The 17,408-nt window shown below is 42.8% G+C and overlaps 1 long non-coding RNA gene across 2 annotated transcripts in view; it reads right to left on the bottom strand.

Moving 5' to 3' along the window:
* The window catches only part of LOC106782543 (uncharacterized), a 64,775-nt gene that overhangs the window by 34,334 nt on the left and 13,033 nt on the right, over nt 1-17,408 (bottom strand). Inside the window, exon 4 of one of the 2 annotated variants that reach the window (XR_011432142.1) lies at nt 11,061-11,150. The exons of the other annotated variant lie outside the window; for it this stretch is intronic. This is a non-coding gene — a long non-coding RNA (uncharacterized lncRNA). The remainder of the gene's footprint in view (nt 1-11,060; nt 11,151-17,408) is intronic. 2 annotated transcript variants of the gene reach the window in all.

Below are 17,408 nucleotides of genomic sequence, written 5' to 3' on the forward strand. Positions count from 1 at the left end.
GCCATTCCTTCATTTTGTGGATTGACCTAGTTTCTCTGGGGGCAAGAAAGGATCTTCCCTCTTTAGTTGGGGGAAGAGGAAGGGAGCTAGGCTCGCGACTGAAGGAGTCTTGTTGGAGAGCTGGAAGGAGGTGGGTTGTTTGAACATTCCCACGTTAATCCTGTCTGCCCTTTAACACAGACCTCAGGCTGGTTGGTTTGTTTTCCCCATTCATTCTTCTTAGGCTATATCGAGGCCCAAAGAATGAAGAGTTTCTTTGCATAATGGCTTATTGTCAGCAATTTATTTTAGTACTCACTCTGTATTTTCTACATTTTGGAGGATTGATTGACTTCAAAGACCAAGATTTGGCAAGAACAAATTCTCCTGGGAAATGAGAAGGAAGGAAGACAACAGGCAGGACTGTCCTGGAGTGAGATGGAACAGAGAAACACTTCTTTTCAGTGGAAAGTTCTCAGCAAAGTGTGAAGGAACTTTTCCTTTAATATAAACGGAAGGAGAGCATTGATTCCTGTTTTGTCAACAGGATAATTTGTGTCCCATTCCAAAGTATGTAGACGGACTTGACTTGACTTGCTGTTAGAGCTCTCACATCCAATTAAAACAATACGGAAAATACCCCACGGCTTAGACAGAGTTCTCAATTCGTATTCACGAAGGGCTCACTCTTGAGGTAGCCATCTCTCTCTCCTCAGGTATCTCACCGCCTGTCATCTGCCACTTCCTGGGCATTTACTTAGCACCTGCCCATTCACTGATTTGTTCTCTTTTCTGTTTAGAGACAGTATGACATATGCACATCTGGTTCACACCTGAGCATCACCATTTACCGGTTCTGTGAGCCTGAGCAAGTTCTTTGATCTCTTTGAGCACAAGTTCCCATGTGTGTAAAGTGGGAATGGTTCTCACCGCCTTGCAGAAAGGTGGAGAGCATTGAGTAACGCTACTAATGCCCTGCCTGTCACACAGCAGATACTCAAAACAGGCCAGCTCCCTTTTCTACTAACAAATCATAAAGCCCTTGTGGCACAGCCTGTGTCACTAAGCAGTTTATACCCTAGCACCTCTCCCAGCGTTTGGCAGATGACCCATAAATGCCTGCTGTTGCAACCTGCTGGTGGCCAACTGTTAGGATACCTCCATTGTTTCTTTAGAAAGGAATTTGGATGCATATTGGGGAAATATCTATATGGATGTACCTCTGCCACGACTGCACGCTGGGCTTGCAAACCAAAAGTCAGGGATAGGGAAATCGCTAACAAATTGAACAACTAATATCATTTTCTTCTGTGGGGAAGGTTAGTCACACCTTAAAAAAAAAAGGAACATTAACAATGGAGTTGCGTGGTGGGTGGTATATGTAGCAAACGGCACAGTGCTGCCTTGGAGAGGGGACAGAAGGCAAGTAAGCCTGGTTTCAGATTCCTAATGTTCCCAAAAGATAGGCTCAATCAGCGTCCTCCCCTCCCCTCCAGCAGAGACTGGTTAAATGCTGCTGTGACCCCACAGCCCCCCTCTGGCCTCTCTTTTGTCCTGCTGAGTAGAGGAGAATCAATGCTGAAATGAGCCACAAAACGAAAGAATAAAAAGAAATACCGCCAAGTGACCAGACTTGAGAATGAAGGCGGCATCCGGAAGCCGTCAGCTCTGACCTTCCTTAAGGTGCAGGAGGTGTAAGCCAGCCACCCCAGAGACAGCCCCTCCAAGCAGCTCCCCACCCACGCTACATTTGAAGGTCTGGCGAGGTGAGCCCTTTCTGTAGGGGCTTTGCCATTTGGCAAGCTGTCCTCCTGCTGTTGGAGTGCACAGTTCCCCTGGAAGAGTGGTAGCTAGTAACACAGTCAACTGATGCCTGCCTTGGGTGTGAGCCTGTAGTTCTAAAAAGACTCTCACATGCACAATTCCTTACCTGCCAAAGCACGTGGGCATAACCGGAGGCTCCTCCTGGTGGTTCAGAAAGACCCAAGGTTTGGAACCACTCAATCTCTCAGTCTCACCTCCAGAATTTCTGACTGGTTACCTTCGTCTGGAAAACCTTTGCCCTCTTTGTCTGAGTCACTAGGTGTTTAGGGTTTTTTTTAATTAAAGTTTTTATTTTGAAACAATTGAAGACTCACATACAGTTGTAAGAAATAAAACCAAGAGATCCCCTGTGTCCTTTACCCAGTTTTCTCCTACAGGTAACATCTTGCCAAAGTGTAGCACAATATCGTGACTAGAATACAGTGAAGACACAGAACATCATGCAAGCATCTCTGAATGTTGCGCTCTTATAACCACGTCCACTCCCTTCCTCCTCCATGCCCTCCTTAACCCTTGACAACCACCAATCTGTTCTCCATCCCTATAATTTTGTCATTTCAAGAATGCTATATAAATGGAATCATATAGTATGTAAACTTTTGGGACTGGCTTTTTTCCTCCAGCGTAATTATGTGTAGATTTATCCAGCTTGTTGTATATATCAGTATTTTGTTTCTTTTTCCTTTCTTTTTTTTTTTTTTGTGGCTGAGTAGTATTGTGTGGTATGGATGTACCAGAGCTTATTTAATCATTCGCTCCCTGAAGGGCTGCGTTGTTTCCAGTTTGGGGCTATTATAAATAAAGCTGCTATAAACCTTGGTGTGCAGGGGTTTGTGTGAAGATGACTCTTCAGTTCTCTGGGATAAGTGCCCAGGAGTGCAATTGCTGGGTTGTATGGTTGTTACATGCTCAGTTTTTTAAGAAACTGCCAAACTGTTTTCCAGAGTAGCTGTATCATTTTACATTCCTACCACCAATTTATGAGTGATCCAATTTCTCCACAACTTTGCCAGCATTTGGTGGTGTTGATATTCTTTATTTTAGCAATCCTGGTAGACCTGTAGTGATAGCTCATTGAGGTTTTAATTTGCATTTCCTTAATAGCTAATGACGTTGAACATCTTTTCATGTGTTTATCTTTTTCATGTGTATATCCTCTTTGGTAAAATGTCTCTTCATGTCTTTCGCCCATTTTCCAATTTTTTTATTATATTCTAGATACTATTCCTTTGATAAATACATGGTTTGAAAATATCTTTGCCCAGTCTATAGCTTGTCTTCCATCCTTTTAACAGAATCACTGAACAAAAGTTTTTAAATTTGCTGGAGTCCAATTTACCAGTTTTTCCTATTATGGATCATGCTTTTGGTGTCAAGTGTAAGAACTCTTTGTCTAGCTCTGGATACCCAATAAGTTCTCCAATGTTTTTTCTAAAAGCTCTCTAAATTTTAGATTTTACATTTAAATCTGTGATCTAAGACAGGAAACCTTTGGAAAATAACTGTTCTACTCCAACATAGCACCACAGGAAAAACTGTGAACTCACCCTCATCCATACCAGCAAAAGCCAAATGAGGGGCCTAGACTTCCATCCTCACCAGGCTCTAATGAGGACCCCAATATCCCCGCCTGGGTGGTGTCAGAGGAGGCCAAGTAGGAAGCCAGAATTCTTAGCCTTGCCAGCAATGAGTCTTCTCTCTCCTCTTCTATCTACCCCCGTTGTGTTAGTGGAGACCACGTGGAGAGCCTGCACTTCCACCTCCACCAGGCAGGAAGGAGGCACCTCTCCTCCTCCACACTGGGGGTGTCAGAAGTGGCCTAATGGAGAGTCAGGACTTCCACCATCACCTGGTGGTAACAAGATCACCCCAACTGCAGTGTCACTGGAGACCACAAGGGGAGCTGGAACTCCCATCCAATGGTAATGAGGAGCCCCTTCCATCAGGTGTCAACTGTGGCAGAGTGTGAAGCTGGACCTCCACCTCAGTCTGGCAATAACGAGGCAAGGCCCTCATTTCCCTGCCATGATGGAGTCGGATAAAGCTAGTGAAAACAGGAGGTTTAAGCAAGATCCAGAGTCTCACAACATAATCTAAAATGCCCAGTTTCGATAGAAAATCACTAGTCTTATCAAGAACCAGGAAGATCTCAAACAGAAGGAAAAAAAAAAATTTAAATATGCCAACACCAAGATGACAGAGAAGTTAGAATTATCTGAGAAAGATTTTGAAGTAGCTATGATAAAAATGCTTCAACAAGCAATTATGAATACGCTTGAAACAAATAAAAGAATGGAAAGCCTCAGCAAAGAAATAGAAGAACCAAATGGAAACTGAGAACTGAAAATTTCTATTTTTTATCTTCCAGTTCACTGATTCTTTCCTCTGTCCCCTCTATTCTCCTCCATTATTCCAATAATTGAATGACTGAATATAAATAACTGAAATAAAAAAGCTCAATGGAGGGGTTCAACAGCAGAATAGAGAAGACAGAGGAAAGAATCAGTGAACTGGAAGGTAGAAAAATAGAAATTAACAAATCTGAACAATAGGGAAGAAAGAGACTGAAAAAAAAATCAACAGAGCCAAACCTGCAGGGGAAAAAGGACTGAAATGTAAGTAATTCTTAGGTGTAAGAGATTATGTTACCACCGTAAGGGCAGTGGGCCTGGGCTGAAGGGTGTCTGCCCAACCTAAGTCTAGAAGATGAGCTTCTATTTCCCTGTCTGCTCTGCTCTCCTCACTAGTTGGCCAAACGAATTGGTCTAGTCCCTTGGCCTCTTTTTGTCCAGTGAACAAGGTGGAAGAATTAATGAAAGCAGAGTAAACAAAGCAAGATAGAGTGAAAACAGAATACTTTTCATCCTGAATATGGCATCTGAATTTGGTGGGATCAGAAGGAAAGAATCACTTCCATTCAGGAGATAGTGACTCTAGAATCTGTAAATGTTGAGGAGTGTTCCTCACTTTTGCATCCAACCTTTTCAAAATCCTCTCATAAGTACCACTTCTTTAGGAAACACAGAGATTTGATGTATACCACTTTCACCAAGCTTCCTTAACCACTCCATCACTGAAACACCCAGAGTTGCTTGTAAGGTTAAGAAAGATGAATTAGTGAAGAGAGAAAAGACACTGTAGAGTCTACTTTCACCAGAAGAAAGCCACGTCCTATAAAATGTCAGAACAGCATGAAACAAAGACACACATCAAATAAATGAAACCTCCCCTCAGCCAGCATAGCACTGAAGAAAAGTGGATCCCCAGCACACACCTCCAACCCTGTGCTCTCACGGAGGCTTCAGGGTGGGCTCCGGGAACACTGACAGAGAGTCTGGGTGGTTTTTTACCCCCTTAACAGAAATGAGTTCTTTTAGAAAGTACTGCAGCAAGCTGCCATTCTAAGATTCTTAAGAGAGAGCGTGTTTTATAAAGGGATGGGGGAAAATTTACCGTATTCTTCACCTCTAAAAAAACTTCCTCTCCAAAAACGGTGGTGTTAGCAAAACTCCTGTGCAGAACATTTTCTTCTCAACTCTAATTATAGATCTGAAATTGAGGCAAAATTAAAACAAAGAGATTCCAGAGGAGCCACGGGGAAATGTCACAAGTTAATACAATGTGATTCCCTTCCATGCGTTCTTGCTCTCAAGTGCTCGCTGAGCAAGAAGGAAATGCACTAATTTCATACAGATTAACATGGACAGACCCAGGCTAAGGACAATTGCAAGGCAGATTCGTTCTTGAGGGTTCTTGAGGTCTGCTGACTTCCTTGTTTGCCAGCAGCCACAGTCTTTTCCATTCCAGCGTTCTAATAACCACCCGTCCGCCCAGCCCCTGCCCAGCTTCCCATTGTCTCTGACTCTGACTCCCACCAGGTAGCAACACCAGACATTGCCCCGATTTCCCGTGTATCATTCACTCCTCTGCCCTATAAAAATGTTCCTGTTGTCTCTCTCCTGCTCCAGGGCGCTGTGGTCAGTTAGCCAGCTCATTTCAAAAACCTGGATAAATGCATTCTAATTAAGCTGAAACAAGCTTAATGTGTTGCCTCTCACAGGGCATATGTGTATTAATAGAGCGCAGGTGACTGATCTGCAGGAAACAAATTCCTGAGGATAAAATTTCAGATTTCAGAGGCAGGCCAATGTGGGTAACATCTGGATGTAGCTCTCAACTGACGTTTAAAAGGCAGCCTCCTAATCTGCTCATGCCTCAAGACTAATGGTGCCTGTCAAGACGGTGAAGAAAGGAAGAGTAATGGGCCCCAAATTGTGCCTCCTTCAGGGAAACTCTGAAGTGGTAATCAGGAAAGAAAAAAAAGAGAAAAAAATTGAATGTGAAGTCAAGAAAAACATTTTGTGATTTTTCACTTTGTGAGAAAACAAAGTATCAAAATCACAGGTAATGTTAGACCTGAAGGGAACCCTAGAAATCAACTGTTTCCACGTCTCTCATTTACAAAGGAGGAAACTAAAGCCCAGAGACTTGCGTAAGATTGTATAGTGATCAGCATGAGAACCAGAATCAGAACTTAGGTCTACTGGATCCCCAATCCTTCCAGTATAACTCACTGGTGGTGTCCAATTTCATGGATAGTCACATAACACTTGTATCTGGTTAGATACCCAGAGATGAGAAAAATAACTTCCCAATAATTTTATCCATACTTCTTACATCATCATACTTGAATTCTGAATTTGTAATACTTCGATTCATCCCCTTCTAGTCATAGAGTTAAAAGAGGATCTCTAATCAATGTCAACAAAATTGTTGTCTGACAAAGATCAAACTAAAAGGAAGGACACAGGGCTAGGTAGATTCTCTAAAAGGCATGCGCAGGTGTGACGGCCAGCTGGCTTGGTGATGGGAATTTGGAAAATATCCCATTAGAAACGAGAAACTATAAGTGCAAGTCACATAAAAATGAAATTAGTGCTTTCCACATAGCTGGGGAAAAAACAATCTGCTGCATCAAACAGAGATCGGTGACACCCATCCTCCCCTCTGAACGTTACATTGTGTCCTCCTGCCTGGGAGAGCTCCAATTGCCAGAGATCTGAAGCTCCTCCAATCTCTGGTCACCAATTAGCTCACAGCTGCTTCTCTATCAAAGAAAACACCCCAAGCTCCTCTCTGTCTGTACGTTAAATGAAGCACAAAGCACAACTCAACAGAGGACCAAAAATGCCCTAAGGAGATTGTTCAAGCCTGGGACAAGAAAGCCAGTATTAGTCTCCCCAATCCCCACCCCAGCACCCTCAGTGCGTGCAAAACTCTACCTGAGGTATGAGAAGTAAACTCCATCTGCAGGGTAGACAGAGTTACATAGGAATAGGATGGGCAAGAGCCCTTAATCTATTCATTTACTCTTGCCAATCCCCTGTGTCCTTGAAGGAGATCTTGGTCATTCTCTGGTCCACCTTGCTGCCGTGCTGACATTGTTAAAACATTCGTATCTCTTACAGGGAATGTGTCCTCCTTTTAACGTCTTCCCCCAGTTTCCCACGCATATAGCTCAAAGACAAAAATTGTCAACTTGCTGGAGTTCAGCAATGTTAGTTGTTTGTTTTCCCAAAGCCTTCCATGGTTTTTATGAAAATATCTCTAGCTCTTGTTCTCTGAGGATTCTTCCACCTCTGTTCCCTCTCGCAACCTTGAAATTCACAGACAAACTTACTCAGATGAGATTCAAACCATGACCTATAGATAGTCTGACCAAATGTTCTAATTCACCCAGAACACTTCCAGTTCCTGCGTGTTGTCCTATTGAATTTTTTTTTATGGTAAAGATTGGCACCTGGGCTAACAACTGTTGCCAATCTTTTTCTTTCTTTCTTTCTTTCTGCTTTTTCTCCCCAAATCCCCCCAATATATAGTTGTATATTTTAGTTGTGGGTCCTTCTAGTTGTAGTACGTGGGATGCCGCTTCAACATGGCCTGATGAGCAGTGCCATGTCTGCGCCCAGGATCCGGACCAGAGAAACCCTGGGCCACCGTGGCAGAGTGCGTGAACTTAACCACTCAGCCACGGGGCCGGCCCCTCTATTGAATTATTAATAGCACCCCCATCACTCAACAAGCATCTTTTTTTGGATAAAGTATATGGTCAACCTATTATTTGTATGCACAGATTTGGAAAGATCTCAAAACTGTGATTGCGAAAACATCAAGTTGCCTAATAGCGTGTTAAGTATGATCCTGTTTGTGTAAAAACAATTCGAATATAGGTGCTTGAAAATATGTATGTAGCAAATTGCCAAAGGAAACTTTGCAATGATTACTTTAAGAAAATGAGAATTGAGGGTGGGGGATGGTGAGGAGGATTTTTTTTTTCACTTTGTGTCTTTCTATTTGATATTTTTACCATTAGCATGAATTTACTTTATAATAATAAAACAATGACCTGTAAGACAAAGTGTGGAATTCCTGTAAGGCAAAGGGGTTTCTAAGGTTCCATTTACCACTGTTATTATTTTCTCAACTTGTTTACCTGCCAGAAATGGTGACAATCAAAAACTATGTAGCAGCAGCCAGTACCATGAAATGCGTGATTCAGAGTTCCTCTTCCCACCGCAATCCCCATCTTCGGGCCTCTTCCCCTCCTCTTACATGAGGAAGAGACAAAAAAAAAGGGAGATAAAGGAAGAAGAAGAAAGTTCTCTGGTAAATCTAGAGAATGGTGACACGGTGGGCTTGACCCCAGCCTCTGGTGGCAAACTATCTTTTGCTTTCTGGGGTGGGTGCCCCGCCCCACAGTGCCGGTGACCAGCCTTCACTCCTCTCTCCCTCCCTGACTACTTTTCCCCTCAAGATGCACACACAGCTTGATTTTCCTCTGGCTGCAACTCTGGACAGCACACAATAAACCATGTAGAACTCACAACTGAGCAGAAAGTCATGAACGTAGATTAAAGAGAAGCTCTGTACCTCTGATGCAATGTATATGTCATCCACTCTGCCATGGGAAAATGGCGTTCCCCCATTTTCCTGCTGGTTTCAACCTCAGAGATTGATGAGACAAAGTTCTCTCCTATTTACTTCGGGCGTTCAGTGCAGTCAGTTTGGTATCTCATGCGAAGATCCCACAAACTGTTGGTGGCATGTGACTTACAGCACAGAGGCCCTAAGCTACGTGGGGACTAAAGCAAGTTACTGGTCTCCTTGTTTAACCAGCGGGGGCCCTTTCCTCCTTGTAGGCTGCTTCTCCTCTTATGGAAAATAAGAGAACAACGCTGATGCCAGTCGACTGAGTGGCTAAGTTAGCCAAGAAGAGTTTGGCAGAACACTCCTTTCTGCTCTGGCACGTCGCCATTTGTTTGTGAAAGGTCACTGGATAGCATCTCCTCATTGAAATTAATGCAGATTGCTTAACAGAAATATTGACAAAATGAAATAGAACCAAATGGGAAAAAATCTTAGGGGATTCTAGGCCTAGATGATCAATACTCTGTTAAAACTTTCCTTTTAAAATTGCATTAAGCACAAAGCATAACATGAATCAGGAAGAAATTGCACCGATTATCCCTCATTGAGTGCACCTGGAGCAAGAAATAAAGGCTTGGCATGAAAATATAATCAGAATACCTTAACTATCCAAGAAGGGTAGGTTCATTTAAAGAACGTGATATTTTATCGTGGTCACTAGGGGCTTGCCCTCAGTCTCATTTATGTCATTCTTTTATTTCTATACATTTAAATCAAAGCCCAATTACATGAATGATGAAGGGTCACTGATTCATTCTAACAAAGAATCACCAAAGAAGATGAATTTAATGCCTTGGGGCCTTCATGGCCACATCCCAGGTGAGCTGAGCTCCACACTCTGAGGTTTCAGGGCGTCCTTATTAACCAGTTCCAAGGAGGCTCAAGCAAAAAAGAGCTTCCTTCTTCCTGCTTTTCACTTAGGAAGGCAGTTTCCTTTCCCCATCCAAGACACGCAGTAGCATTATCTGGATCCCAGTTTTACAGGTCGTCCGTCTGCCCAGCAAGGTTTTCCTAACAGGGGTATCCAGAGTCTTATCTGCTTTCTTTCACTGCCCTGGCCAGGGTCACACTCACACGCTTTGTGAGGTATCTTGACACACAATTACACTTAAAATGAGAGGATTCTCAAGACGAGGAAATTGCTATCGTATCAGTCTCTTACCAGGCTCTGCCATGAGGCCTTCCTTTAATTAAAACACCAAGTACACACAGAAACTGAGCCTGATTCTCCCAGTATCTTCGCCACCCTCCAGTGGTTGGCTATATTTGATCATTGCAAACAACTCTTAAGCAGCGAGGATGCTGTTCAGGGGCTGCAGCAGAAAAACACAAACTGGCCTCAGTTTCCTTTAGGGCCAACTATCTGTCAGATGGGCTTTTCCCATTTTCAGGCCTCACTCCACAGATTGTGCTGGAGTGTTGGGGGAGGCAAGGCCAAGAAACTCCCCCTAATTCTGCCTCTGCCAAGTGGAGATGAGAAAAACTGTACCAACTGCAGACCAGCCTCCAGCTCTGGAGCCGAGTGAATGGGGGGCTTCTCCCGCCTTTCCCTCCCTAACTCACTCTGAAGTCACACTGGCTCATTCCCTTGGAATGCTCTGCCCCCAGGTCTTCTCACGACTGGCTTCTTCTGGTCATTTGGACCTCAGCCCAAATGGCATCATCTTCCTTGCCCACCAGTCTGATCAAGCAATCCCCACTTCTTGGGTTAAGTTTCCCAGAAGCGAAGCCTGAGATGAGGATTCGTGTGCAGGTGATTTATTAAGAATGCACCGCCTGGGGAATCCAGTTAGGGAGTGGGTGACACAGGATGAGATGTTAGAAGAAACCATGCAAGGGTGTGAATTGAGGCAAAGTGCCAGCCTCAGCCTGATCCCACAGGAGTGCTGGTGTAAATTAGGACTGAGAGTTTGTCTGGATTCACTGCAGGGGAGCTGGGCTTTCACGCTCCTGCCCCAGTCAGTCCTTGGGTAAGGCTGTCCGGAGGAGGATCGTGTGAACATGACCTCCCAGGCACTCCCAGCTCTCGCACCTGCCCATGAACTGGCTCCAAGGCCCAAAGGCAGACCTTTGAAGACAGTCACAGGGGCAGGCTGTGTGAGGGCAAAGGCACTCAGGAGCAGGGGATGGGCACACAGACCCAGCCAAGGCACCTACAGCATCCGCTCACCCTCTACCCCCATCATTCTCAAACATACACCCTTGTTCTATTTTCCTGAATGCACTTATCACTATCTCAGATTATCTTGTTTACAAAGGTATTTACTTACCGTCTGTCTTCCCAACTGGAATAAAGTCTCCATAAAAGCAAAGATCCAGCTGTCTTGTTCACTGTCCACCCCCAGGCATAGAACCACTGCCTGGAACACAGGATGCTCAATAAATATTTGTTGAAAAAATGAATGAACCAGGCTGACATGCTATGACATGTTACACAACAGCGTGGGACCCAGAGGAGGGGCTAGTCCTTGGACCCTGTCTTAGAAGGCAGAAGGAAATGTGAGTGTGAAATAGGCACAGGATCTGGAGCTGGTAAACTTGGCGTTAGTAGCCACGTGACTTCAGACAAGTAAAGTCACTACGCCTCCTTGGCCTTAGTGTTCTTATCTGTATAGTAAAGGCAAGTGTGTACAGACTTAATTATGAGGATGTTCATCACACTGTTGTTTATTACAGTTAGTCATTGAAAAGAACCTAAGTATTCAACCTTGGGAGATTAATCATATCCACACAATGAAATACCATAGCAAACATAGAAATGGAGCTGTGAAAATACTATTTAATGACATGAAAAGATTTACAAAATATTTTGTTAAACGAAAAAACAGTGGGTTGTAAAACAGTATATGTAGTACAATTCTTTTGTAATGTATTTCACAGGTGTATATTTGTATCTGCATACATTAAAAAAAGAAAGTAAACACATTAAAATATTTATAGTGGTTACCTCTGGGTAAAGAGATCATGGGTTGTTTTTACTTCCACCTTTTATCTTGTCTGTGTTTTCTAAACTTTTCAAAGTGAAGAGTATTACTTTTGTGAGGGGAGAAAGGTGTTTTTTAAATTACATTTTTACAATATCAAAATAATCTCCAAGGACTATCCCAACATTGCTTGTTCTTACGAGAAGTTTGTGATGTGGCAGAAAGAGGATGGGACAGGTGCTGGCCCAACCTCTGCCCCCTGTTAACGGGGTTGCAGGGGGCGGGGTGACAGGGAGGCGGAACAGTGGTTAGTAAACGTTGAAACCTTAATCTCTCCGGGTCAGCTTCCTCATCTGTAAAATAAGTAAGCTGACTAGACGCCACCAAGAACCCTTACAGAACAGGAAGAGGGACGTTGCGTGAAAGAGCAAGCCGCGTGCATGCTATGTGCCACATATGAGAGGTCAGTACATACTAAGAGGCCCCATCGTTCACCGTCCCCGCGCAGGGGAACTCCTGGCCTCTGGATTTGAACATGCAGTCACTCAGGCTGACTCTGTCGCAGCGAGCACGTGGCCAGAACTCCTGGCCAGAAGGACCGCATGGGATGAGGCTTTCTAAGCACTTGTCATCTGCTCATACACAGCAGAAAAGGGTTGTTGTCCCCTAACGGAGCCAGGTCCTCCCAAAGCCTCCTTCATGGGTAACAAATAGCAGAGCTGTTGCTTTTTCTTAACAATATTTGTGATATTGACTGAGAGGCTGGGTGCGGAAAGTTTGAGGCTGATAATTAATCACCCCTTTTTCTTCTCTGACTTTTAAACCAAGTAAGAAAAAGACAGAAAAATAATGGAAGATCAACATGTCAGCTTTATTAGTGATCACCTGGATTACTGATACGGAGAACGGGGCTTGGGTATGCAGTCACAATGGGGCTTTGAATACTTTTCCCTGTGCCCTGAATTACCAACCCAAACTGCAGAGACACAGCCTCCCAGGTAAGCACTCTACAGGAAGGAGCAGCCAGAGGTGCTTCAGACAGAGAGAAGGGGGCAGAGGCCCACGTTCACACCCATTCCCTGGTCTCAGCAGTCAGACAGCCTCCCTTGTAGAGGAGCGAGAGAGAGTGGCAGAGCGAAGAGCAAACGGTACCCATCATTTTTGCCTCCTGGAGTTAGACGTTCCTTATTGAAACAGAATGTAACCTCCTTGAGGATTTCTCTATTTTGTTCATCGTTGAATCCCGAATCCCAAATCCCTAGATCTCAGTAAATACCCACTGGAGAATGAATGAATAGCAAAAGCAATCTTGAGAAAGAAGAACAAAGCTGGAGGCACCATGCTCCGTGATTGCAAACTATATTACAAAGTTATAGTAATCAAAACAGCATGGTACTGGCATAAAAACAGATACATAGATCAAGGGAACAGAATAGAGAGCCCAGAAATAAACCCACGCATATATGGTCAATTAATTTAAGACAAAGGAACCAAGAACACACAATGGGGAAAGGATAGTCTCTTCAAAAAGTGGTGTTGGGAAAACTGGACAGTCACATGCAAAAGAATTAAACTGGACCTTCTTACATCACACACAAAAATCAACTCAAAATGGATTAAAGACTTGAATGTAAGACCTGAACCCATAAAACTCCTAAAAGAAAACACAGGCATAAGCTCCTTGACATCAATATTGACAATGGCTTTTGGATTTGACACCAAAAGCAAAGGCAAGATAGCAAATATAAACAAGTGGAACGGCATCAAACTAAAAAGCTTCTGCACAGCAAAGGAATGAAAGGGCAACACATTGAACAGGAGAAAATATTTCCAAATCATATATCTGAGAAAGGGTTAATATCCAAAATATATAAAGAATTCATACAACTCAATAGAAAAAAAATTTTAAATCTGATTTAAAAACAGGCAGAGGGGGGCCGGCCCCGTGGCCAAGTGGTTAGGTTTGACGGCCCAGGGTTTTGCTGGTTTGGATCCTGGGTGCAGACATGGCACCGCTCATTAGGCCATGCCGAGATGGCATCCCACATAGCACAACCAGAGGCACTCACAACTAGAATATACAGCTATGTTCTGGGGGGCTTTGGGGAGAAGAAGAAGAAAAAAAAGATTGGCAACAGATGTGAGCTCAGGTGCCAATCTTTAAAAGCAAAACATGGGCAGAGGATCTGAATAAACATTTTTGTAAGGACATACAGATGGCCAACAGGTACATGAAAAGGTCCTCAACATTACTAATCACAGGGAAATGCAAATTAAAACCACAATGAGGGCTGGCCCCACGGCCGAGTGGTTAAAGTTCCGCACGCTCTGCATCGGCAGCCCAGATTCGCGGGTTCAGATCCCAGGTACAGACCTACTCCACTCATCAGCATCCCATATACAAAGTGGAGGAAGATTGGCACAGATGTTTGCTCAGGGCAAATCTTCCTCAAGCAAAAAAAAAAGGAAGATTGGCAACGGATGTTAGCTCAGGGCAAATCATCCTCACCAAAAAAAAAGAAAAAAAAACCCCACAATGCCACAACAAGTTATCACCTAACACCTATCAGAATGGTTATTATCAAAAAGACAAGAAATAAGTGTTGGAGAGGATGTGGAGAAAAGGGAGCCCTTGAGGACTGTTGGTGGGAATGTAAAGTGGTGCAGCCACTATGGGAAACAGTAGGGAGGTTCCTCAAAAAACTAAATATAGAACTATCCCATGATCCAGCAATCCCACTTTTTCTGAAGAAAGTGAAAACAGTAACTCGAAAAGATATCTGCACCCCCTGTTCATTGCAGCATCATTTACAACAGCCAAGGTATGGAAACAACCTGAGTGTCCGTGGACAGAAGAACGGATAAAGAAGATGTGGTATATACACAATGGAATATTATCCAGCCATAAAAAGGAGTGAAATCCTCCCATTTGTGACAACATGGATGGACCTTGAGGGCATTATGATAAGTGAAATGAGTCAGACAAAGAAAGACAAATATATGTGGAATCTAAAAAACAAAAGAAGCTCGAAGATACAGAAAACATATTGGTGGTTGCCAGAGGTGGGAGAAGGGGGAGGGACAAAATGGGTGAAAGGAGACAAAAGGTACAAACTTCCAATTACAAAATAATCAAGTCATGAGATGTAATGTACAGCATGGCAACTATAGTTGACAATACTAATGGGGATATTTGAAAGTTGTCAAGAGTATAAAAATAGTTCTTATCAAGGAAAAAAAAATTCTGTAACTGTGTATGGTAACAGATGTTAACTAGACTTCCTGAGGTGATCGTTTCACAATATATACACGTATCGAATCATTGTTGTACACCTGAAACTAATATAACGTTGTATGTCAATTACACTTCAATAAAAATAAATTAATTAATTTAAAAGAAAGAATGAATGGAAACATGAGAACTTGGGAACAGGATTTTCCCTAACAATAAGGAGTTCTTTGAAATTATTTCCACAGCTGAACTAGCTCCCCGTTTGTTCAATTGGAAGTACCAGATCTAAAGAGTAGCATTGTCTGTCCCTTGTTGCAGGGTGTCTTGGTGGCTTAAAAGAGTAGTCAAAGCACCCAAGATACAAGACGTCTTGGGGAGAGTCTAGAAAGAGTTGATTGGACCCCGTCATTCGACTGGGGTCTTGCTCAGGCTTAGGCGAAAGACGGCCAGTTACCCAATCCTACTGACCTAGGGTTCTCACGGACAAAATGGCCCCCGCCAGTCTGGTCCTTATTAGAGTCTCCACAATAAAGACTAAGAACAGGTGTTAGCATAGAGCAGTGTATTCTCCAGTCAGCTCTAGGAACCACGTCCCCTACAGTTTATGTGGTGTCTTATTTTTCGTTATTGTTAATACTTTCCCACGTCCATATATCCTGTTTCTCACAGAGACATAAACCAACTGGATACGTTTCTACCATCACAATAATTCCTAATTCATTCTACATTCCAAATGCTTTGTACTAGCTTGAGGAAGAAAAAAATCCAATTTAAAATTAGGATTTTGTTTTTAAAGTAATGGTATTAAAGTCAATTTTTAATATCAAAAATGGATCTAGAAGTAAGTATAGATTAAATCAGTGGCGCGTGTGCTTGGAATAAATGTTGGGAGCTATGGAAGCATCTCCGCGATGACGTATACATTAAGTTTCAATTTTGTTCTTTACTGTATCTCTGAATGACAGACATGCTGAATGCAGACCTCAATTTAAGCCTTCTCTTTTTTCTTTCTTTAAAATTCTGTACCAATTAGATATTCTCTAGAAAATGTTCAGCATATTCATTTTACCTTCTCTTTTAGTAATTTCATATACAAAAAGGACCATTTTTAAACTTAAATAACATGATAATGAAACTATAAGCTAGCAGTAGGCATGGATCAGATGTATTTTTATTTCTAAAGGTTGTGACAGACAGACAAAGAGGATGAGTCTGTAGAGACAGATTTTGAAGCTTATACAGAATATAGGCATATAATGGTGTCCTCCTAGTCAATATTCTAATTAGGATGGAAGACATCCTGTGACATGACTTCTGTGTCCCAGAAAATAACTCCTTTCTCTAACCTTTCTGCAAATTTTGACAGCCCCGTTGGTTCAGATATTTCATTACACTGGACCAGCGGTTCTTAATGGGGGCAATATTGAATCTGTCCTTCCCAGGGGACATTTGGCAAAGTCTGGGACATTTTTGGTTGTCACAACTGGGGGAGAATGTGCTACTGACATCTAGTGAGTAGAGGCCAGGGATGCTGCTAAACAGACAGTAATGCTCAGGACAGTCCCCTACTACAGAGAATGATCTATCCCAATATGTCAATAATGCCACGATTGGGAAACTCTGCACTTGACTCTTAATACTGAGCAATCTTCTAGATCTGTGCTGTGGGGTGACTAAGGGAGGAGTCACAGGATGGATAGATCTTCTGCCTTAAAAAGATGGGTCTGATTTAAATAAGTGGAGGGGCATTCCAGGAGAGAATTTCAAGGTAGGAAAAGGGGTCCATAAGCAGGCACATGCATGAAATGCTGAGAAAACAATGATCAAGTCAGCCTTTCTTAAAAGGAGAACCTGCTTTTGGGTATGCTAAGATAAGCGGCATTTGGGAAGCCGCATTTGGGAAGAACTTAAATGTGTTTCGTTAAGGAATTGAACTCTATTCTTATATTTAGTAGTGCAAAATTGGCAACTTTAGAACAGGAAATGAACATATGTTTTACCCACTTTTGAAATGCAGCTGCCCAGAACTAGTTCCAAGGGTCTCATAGTGGGTAGTCCAGATTAGAGATGAAAAAGCAGGAGACAGAGAAGTCACTTACTAGGTTATCATAAATAACCAAACAATATGAGCCGAAATTATAGTAGTGATTGTCCTGGAAGAAAGGGACAAGAAAAAAGAAGATATCACAAAGAACAAAAGATTTGGCTATTCCTCAGGGAGTTTGGTGATGGTAAACAAAGGGATTTGGAAGTAGGAAGCTGGGACTAAGAGAACCAGGAATATTCTGAAGCTGACAGTCTGGGCAGGGTGGGAATCAACAACCAGATAGGTGGTAAAGGGTAAAGAAGTGCGCCTGAATCAGAATTCAGAGTAATGCATTATCACGCCAGATTTCAGCTAGGCAAAAGCAATAAATTCTTGTCTCCTCAACAGCGCATGCACATTCCTCCTCTGAACTTTT

This window comes from Equus caballus, chromosome 24 (assembly GCF_041296265.1).
Source record: "Equus caballus isolate H_3958 breed thoroughbred chromosome 24, TB-T2T, whole genome shotgun sequence".
NCBI lineage: Eukaryota > Metazoa > Chordata > Mammalia > Perissodactyla > Equidae > Equus > Equus caballus.